At 34.2% G+C, this 8,617-nt stretch overlaps 1 pseudogene; it reads right to left on the bottom strand.

Annotated features, from left to right (window-relative positions):
* Nucleotides 1-3,535: 3,535 nt before the first annotated feature.
* LOC129310322 (1-aminocyclopropane-1-carboxylate synthase-like) lies at nucleotides 3,536-7,002 on the bottom strand (annotated as a pseudogene).
* Between the last annotated feature and the right edge of the window lie 1,615 nt (nucleotides 7,003-8,617).

Genomic DNA, 8,617 nt, shown 5'->3' on the forward strand with positions numbered 1-8,617 from the left:
TTGAGATCGAGATATGAGAGGATGCATCATCCCCCTGAATCTCTCTAACTATGGATCCCAAAGAAGGGCCATCTAGGTCTCCAAAGCATTTGAAGCATCAATGTTCCCCTTTAAGAAATTCACCAACATATACGATTGCATCCAATCATAGACTACAATGATTCAAAACATGTTAAATTATGTAAAAAAGTAAAAAGAGCAAACATAGGTAACATTATCTTATTGGTATGGCTCTTTATAATGCGTCTAAAGCACTGGGGCCACCATTTGTTAAAATGGAGGCAAGCATCTCTATTTCCCAGTTCCACCTTGTACTGCTTTTAAGCAATGTGTGAAAAGGCTATTTGATCAATGGCCTCCTAGTCCAATAGCTCTATGCTAACTTGGGGGGACAGCCCCTGGGAGATCCCTTAAGAAATTCACTAACACGTGCAATTGTATCCAATCACAGCCTAAAAAGATTGAAAATAGGTCAAATTATGTCAAAAAGTAAAAAAAGAGAACATAGGTAACAATGCCTATTAGTATGGCTCTTTATAATGCGCCTGAAGTGCTGGGGCCACTATTTGTTGAAACTAAGGCAAGCAACTCTATCTACCAGTTCCACCTAGCACTACCTTTAGGTAGTGTGTGGAATGACTATTCAATCAATGGCCTCTTGATCTAGCAACTTTATTTTTGACTTGGGGGCACAGCCCCTAGGGGATGTAATGGCTCAACCTAAACTAGCTCGCTACCAATTAGGGGTGATAGACTCCAAATAGACCTTTATGGATTTAGAGGAAGAGCCAATGTATGGTAGCCATATTTTCCTAGGAGTTATGGCTGAGAGGAAAACTTCTCCCTTAGCAACAAGGCGGGCTTGTTCTTTCAATCCACCAAGAATTTATGCCAGGTAGAGAAGTAGTGGTCTAGAATGTTAAAAGGCTTCAGGGTCTTTTGCAAGACCAACTTTGCTGATAGAAGAACTCGAAGAAGAACTAGATAAGCCTATGGAAGTTTTTGAAAGGCTTCTTCATTAGGGACTCCTTCATGCCATGATATAGACGGCATAGAAACATGGTCCCAAGGCTATTTGATTACCACAGAGAAGGGACTGAGTGATTCACAGATGATGTTACATGGACTTTCCTCCCCCAAGGGCTAAGATCTATTAGTTCAGCAGGATTCGAATGAAAACTAGATGCTCCATAAGGGTGATGGGCTTATCGACTAGTTTCCTAAAGAACAGTTCCATGATCTGTGTGTAGGAGCCAGTACCCCTAATCTTGTTCTCCAGGTCAGCAGAGAGGGTGATGTAGGAGTTGTGCCTCTCAAGGATAGCATAGAAATTCTCCTCCCCAGTGATCGATAGTCCCAGATACATGAATACATCCTACAGTGTGATTGACATGGGACTCAGTTTGAAAATGAAGGCATTACAGCCTGGCACCCAGAAGCTAAAAAGGGCTGTTAGCAAGTTGACAAAATGTTGACATCAGCTAATAAAAGCTGGAAATAAAGACCTATCTCTCTCTACTATTGCTCATAGGTCTGCCTTAAGCATTTCACCTAGTTAGTTCAAGCACGACGAGACTAGGACCAATTTCAAAGCTTCCGACAAGATGATTCAATAAAGGGCAGAGTCATCTAAGCCAGAATTAGGTTGCAAAGTGAGGTCAATGGCGATGGATTTGGCTAGGTTAAAGCAGTTACTTTAGAGAGATTGGGAGAAATGGTCAGATACCCAACATCGCTCTTATTGGAGATTTGAAAGCTTTAGGGAGAGGTACTTGAAAGATAATAAACAGTTAGTATTTTTATCCTTGATAAAACGAAAGGACTAAACAAAAGTGAGGAACTTACTAGAAGGCAACATAATCATAGAATAATGAATCCTCTTGAAAAAAATAGATAGATATCAGAATAAGAACCTAATCCAGAGGAAATACGAATTTAATAATAAGATACTTACTATCATCAATCCTCCTAATGAGGCAACGGGATTCATGATGGTAACCAAAGAATCAGGCAAACTTCCAATAAAAGTGCTAGATGGAGCAGCAGCAAAGGCAATGGTAGCAATAAAGGAAGCCATTTTTGAGCAAGGGGAAGAATAGAGCAAGGGGCACAAAAGCTTAAATAATAAGGAATTGCAAGAAGGGTAGGAGAAATGACCAGAGAAAGAAATAAGTTTATATTAACAAAAGGCACTCAGAGATAAAGTGATGTTTTAGTTTTTTCAATCATGCCACATGGCTTACGTTATCAGCCACTAATACATAGGGGGCATTATTTGGGCTAAAATATGAAACATCGCTCACTAAAGCATTGGGTAGGTCATAAACCTATTTAGGCTGAGTGACTGAAGAGTCAAGCCCAATCTGAACAAAGAGGCTAGCTCAGAGCTCAATAGAAAGCCATGATAGGATGAACATGCCAAAATCCTGCCAGTTGCAAACATTAGACTATTGGCACATAAAGACACGATCCCAAGTGATCCCGAAATTCGCGAGAGTAGCATCGTCGTGCAGGTTGGTTGCCAAAAATGGAAGACACTAAGTAAAGACCATGCCATGAGTTTTATAGGATCCCTGATTCTTCGGCAAAACGTTCTAGGTCTTAAAGAAGAGGCTACCATTACTCTGATATTATAAATAGAATACGAAAGCACAAAAGAAGAACAGACAACACTCAACAAAGACTCGCATTTTACACATAGCGTTTAGGTTTATCAATTAGTTTTTATTTTCAATTTAGACTTGTAATCTTTTTACATTTCAGTAACAATAAAAAACACTTGTTCTACCAAGTCTTGTGTATCTTTTACATCAAAGTGAATTATGGTAAGGGAGTTTTGACCCTTTTGTTATCATTTGAGACTCAACGTTTCTGACACGCTTGGTAATTTGTTATTCCCAGATGAACAGTTACCTACTTGAACCAAAAGCATGCATGGTAGTTTTGATAGCTTCCTATTGTATGTGAAACTAATTCATATTTGAATTGCGTTCGGTTTCAAATGGAGGAAAATTATTTCATATTTGTTTTTCCATCTATAATACTTGAATTCAAAACATGCGTGAGGAATTAAATCTGTCACTTGTCCCAACAACCAGTCAATGGCATGAGAATTGAGAAAGGCTTTTTTTCGTTATTGCTCTAATGCTTTCCACATAGCCAGACGGGAAGAAGTTTTATATGAAGCATTGATCTTTTTCCATCAATACCACAGTCAAAAATAAAAATTTACAAGGCCAGCCTTTAATCTATTGCTATATAACATAAATACAGAAACTTTTGGGCTCTACTACATACACAATTGAACTTCATTCACCCAGAACCTTTATAAAATATTGAGTTAAAGAGAAAAGAAAAACAAAAACAAAGAAACAAAAGAGAAATGCCCTGAGATCAAGGCTGAAAATCAGGTATTCCAAGTTGGAGGAATTATTCTTCAGAAGCAACAGAAATAGAGAAAAGGAAGATAAGTAAACAGTCTTATGATCTGTCACTTCAAAAACTTACAAATTAACCATTCTTACATCAAAGCCAATCAAGTGGTGGCTATGACAAGAGGTGATTGAGGCATAGATGAGTGAGGTGACATCACTATATCATCCACCATTGATCTGGACTTCAAGCTCAGTCTCAAACTACTTTGCCAACACAGTTTCTTTGAAGGTAACGTTGTGACCTCCTTACTTTGAAGAACAAAGCTTTCCTCCTTACTTTGAAGAACAAAGCTTCTAATTCTTGCCAAAGCAACTTCCACAGTTCTTTCATCCATATTTGCATAACAAACCCTGAACCATCCTGCTTCACTGCAATGACAAGAACCTGGTGACAGGTTGATCCTAACTTCATCAATTATCACTCTCCACAATCCCATTTCTTCTTCCACCGTCTGCTTCTTCAGAAGACTATGCAAATCCATCCACAAAAACAAACCAGCATTACTCTCCAAGCAGCTTATACCAACTTGAGCAAGTCCTCGTGTGAAATCTTCACGCCTTTTGGCAAGTTGACTCGCATTCTCTGCGAGAAATCTCTCCACAAATTCATCATCTGATAGCATTGATGCAATAAGGTGTTGGGTTTGTGTGGAAACTAATCCAAAGCTGGACATTTTGCGAGCACAGTTCACTACTGCATCATTTTGTGAGTATATGATTCCAACTCTGAAACCTGGGAACCCCATGTCCTTGGAGAGACTATAAACGATGCGAATGAGGTCTCGGTTACATTCGAGTCTATCTTCTTCGATTATCTCAACTATGCTGATGAAAGTTGCAGGATGAGAGAAAACTGTAGCAGAATATATTTCACCGCACACAAGGTGGATGTGTTTTTCATTGATGAATCTGACCACAGTTCTTAACGTGTCTCTATCCATGATAGTGCCTAATGGATTTGAGGGATTGGTGATAAGTAACCCCTTCACTCTGATATTTTCTTCCTTGGCTTTCTGAAATGCAGCTTCTAATGCTGTTCTTGTTAGCTTGAAGTTATTAGAACTTTCACATATTACTGGTACAAGTTGAACTCCTGTTGTCCACCTCAAATCTCCATCAAAACTGCATCCTCATAAAACCCAGGTATACATTCATCAGATTATGTAATCAACAAGTTAGTTGTTAAAATATATAAAAAATTTAATATTAAAAACAATAAAATATAAAAAAAAATACCAATATGGAGGCTTGAAAAACCTCACAGGGAAAGAGTTTGGGTAGTTGAGGAGAGAGGAGAGAAAATTTCTCAGATGAAAAGAGCGAGACGTCCAAGTGAAAAATAAAGGAGGGGACGCCGGTTTTGTAGATGTTTGTAGTAGGAGCAGTTTTACAAGAACTGCTGCTTGAATCGCTACAAAAAGAAATCTTCAAAAACCACTACGAGAACTGCAACGTAAGGTGACTTTTTGATTGCCATGTCATCCTAGCAGTTCTACAAAACCGTGACAAATATGGTAGCAGAATTCTCTGTCAAAACTACAACCAAAAACCGTTGCGAGATTTCCCGCCATTTGACGCCATATCTTGTCGCGGTTTTAAAGAAACCACTGCAACGTTTGTCGCTATTGTTTAAAAAAAAAAAAAAAACCACTGCCGTAATTGTTGCGTTGTGTGTGTGTGTGTGTGTGTGTTTTTTTTTTTTTAATAACTGCTACTACCCAACTGTTACCATATATATATTTTTGTAGTGAGGTATGGTAGTATTACCCTGGATAGTAAGGAGTGGGTACTAGAAATGCATCGCCAGGGTCTGCAAGACAGAAGGCAGTTACCTCGTGCTCCACCACTCATAACAATGCGGTCAGCGTTGAATCTGACTCTGTTTCCTCTTGCTCTTGCCATAAACTAAGCCACAGCCTGTTAAAATTAAGTAGATAAATGTCATTGTTTTGAGGAGAGAAGTTTATAAGAGTTTTCGATGTGTATTTTTCTTATATATGACAATAGCCTGTTAAAGTTAATAGGTTAATGTGCAAAAATAGTCAAAAAAAATTTCTCTGTAAGTTTCTGCATGCTTAAATTAATAATTATACATGAATATCTATTAACTTTATAAAAAAGTTTAACCTTTTTTATCAGTTAAAAAAGTTTGATGTTGATCATTAAATTATGAAGATAGAACTCAATTGATTGAAAAATGTTTGCATCTTTTATAAAATTAACAGGTATTCATGCATCATTTATTAAAATATTAGGAGTTTAGGGGGGAAAAAGTTTGTGGGTATTATTAAATACTTGGAAGCAATTATATAACTGTGTCAACTGCTAATTGCTTTTCTAGTTTATCCTGTTCATGTCAGAAAATGATTTGTCAATGTTCTGATTAACTGTGACTCACAGTTCGGAATTCTGGCAAACCATGGTAGTCCTGGAAGTTAGCTATGGCCTTGAAATCGCCGACTCCTTCAGGATTGCAAATGGAGGCTTCTGGGTTTCTCATAATCCAATCCTTAACGAGATCAAAACTAAGCTGCAATAATAAGCATAATAGGTCAGCTCCTACTTCAAAATAATTTAACCAGTCACGACTCTCTCTAACTGTTGTAAAGTTCTGAAGTGCAGAAGAAGAAAGAAAAGACACCTGAGATGAGTGAACTATAGTTATTATTCACAATGAGATAAGGGAAATTTAAGTCGTCAAGTTTGTTTGTCTCATCAATTTAATCCTAGTTTAATTTTTGTCTATTTAGTCTATTATATTTTTTAAATTATTATATGAATTCTTCAAGTTTTAAAATACAACTTTCAAAATAATTTAATATATAAAGTATATTGATAATTTGACATGTATATATAGTTAAATGAGAACAATTTAACTCTCAAATTAGTTTAATATTTTTTATAAATCTAATCACTTAAACTATATTTTGTTGTCTTATTTTTAAAAATTTCAAAATTCATTTTTCCTACATAAATAATTATACTTCTTTTTATTAATCTACAAGGCTAGCTATCATCAATATTTTATTATCCATATCAACAAAATAGTATAACTTCCTCTTTAAAAAATAAAGACCCAATCAATAATTAACTGAAGTAAATTTAAGAGACTTAATTAATAAAAATTATACTTAAAAAATCAAATCAAAAACTGAAACAATTTTAAAGGGTTAAGCATTATTCCATTCAAAAGTTTTAGACTTAGTTTGGAAGAAGAGAAAAATGGAAAGAAAATAGAAATGAAAGAAAAGTAGAAGAAAAATTTTTGAAAAATAATAAATTTCTTTTTTTTAATTACTTTTACTGTCAATGTCTCTTCCTCTTTTCTCTTTCCTTGCGGCAGCCGTAGAGGATTAAAGTCTCCAACTAAACCATCAAATTAAAGTCAGTGTAGCTGATTTTCTGCAATTCCCATCTGGATAACTCCATTAGGATTGTTGGTGGGATGAAAGGGATTACTTTCATAAGCCTTCCATCCATGAAAGTACGGCGAGTTCTCTGCGTGTCCATTGCTTGTAGCTATCCTAGATAACAACAATTGAGGTTGGTTTTTGTTCAATAACTCCATATGATAGACAGATATTGCTTATTTGTTCTTCAACAGTACTATAGGAAGAAGGTAGTATATCACGTTAAACTAAAGTGAAGTGAGAGAAGTTGGTGATGAATAAGCTAGAAAGGAAGCAAGTGATAAGCTTGAACACGGATGTGAGGGATAGAGCTGCAAGAGGAGCACTTAAATATGGTTTCTTACGCGTAACTTACAGCGAAAAGAATCTGAGTCCAAGAGAAGAAGGAAGGTTCCAATTATGAATGTTGTACGAATCGTCAAGCCAAACCAATAAGTGCAAAGTTTGAAAGTTGGATGAAGACAGTCGGGCGGGTGGCTGTCAAATCGAGGCCCAACCATGAATTAATGATTGAGTGAGCAACTTGTAGTGCGCATTATGCTCTCTCCCTGCATTACAAATTACTCCCTTTCCTTCTATTTATAAATTATTTTTATTAATTTTATTAATATTAATATAATAAAATTATAAAAAATAAAATTAAGTAAAATTTTAAACACTATCCTTAAATAAAAAATAAAAAGTAAATAAATTATATAGTATTATTTTCTTATCTCTTTCTCTTACTTTTCAAAAGTAATTTGAAGATTTTAATTTGAAATAAAATAATTAATCTTATTAAACTTATAAAGTGGACTATATTATATTTTTAAAAAGTACCTAATATATAAGACTGCCTAATATATAGGACCAGAGGAAATATAACACAACTTCAAAAATATTTTGTTATTTCAAAATATAAAATAATTTGATAAAAAATAAAATTTAATTAAATAGTTTTGCAATATCATCTTCAAGTAAAGAGAAAATTAAGATGATTATAGTGTAATGATTAAGTATGTATATTTAAATAAAAAAATTTTTAAAGTTTATATTTTTACTTTAAAAGAATAAATTTGTAAAGTGTTATTATTAAACATTAGTGGTATCTATAATCTTGTCTTTAGTTGTCTTATTATAATCTGAGATAGAGGGAGTATTAAAAAATTAAAATGAAATATGTGTATATTAATTATATATACTAGTTAAAATTTGTAAACAGTGGGTTTTAATAAATATTAGTATATTTATTTTGATATATTGACGTAACAAATAATGTAATATATATATCCTTATGCTTAGTGTTCACTATTCAATGTCCATTTAGTATATTTATTTTGATATATTGACGTAACAAATAATGTAATATATATCCTTATGCTTAATGTTCACTGTACAACGTCCACCTGACCACGGAGGTGCTGCTGTATTTTAAAATTTAAGAAGTAATTTTGAATATTTATTTATCAAATTTTCTTTCTCAAAAGAACTAAAGGCCATCAAAATTCAATATCAATTAGTGGACATTATACATAAAATGTATACTCCATTCGTTCAAAAATATAAAGCATTTTTTAAGAAGTTAGATATTCAAAAATGTAAGGCATTTTTAGTCTTTCAAGGTGTAATCAATACTTTTTTTCTAAACATGCCCCTATCAATGAATGATTTTATATTTATTGTAGAGTATTTAATAGGGGTAAATATAAAAAAGATAGCGCTAATTTGAAAGTATGTAACTACTTTATTAAGGGGTGAGATTTGGTTAAAAATACCTTACATTTTTTTAACGGA

Source organism: Prosopis cineraria, unplaced genomic scaffold (genome assembly GCF_029017545.1).
Source record: "Prosopis cineraria cultivar Desert tree isolate PC_DT_omini unplaced genomic scaffold, ASM2901754v1 PC5, whole genome shotgun sequence".
NCBI lineage: Eukaryota > Viridiplantae > Streptophyta > Magnoliopsida > Fabales > Fabaceae > Prosopis > Prosopis cineraria.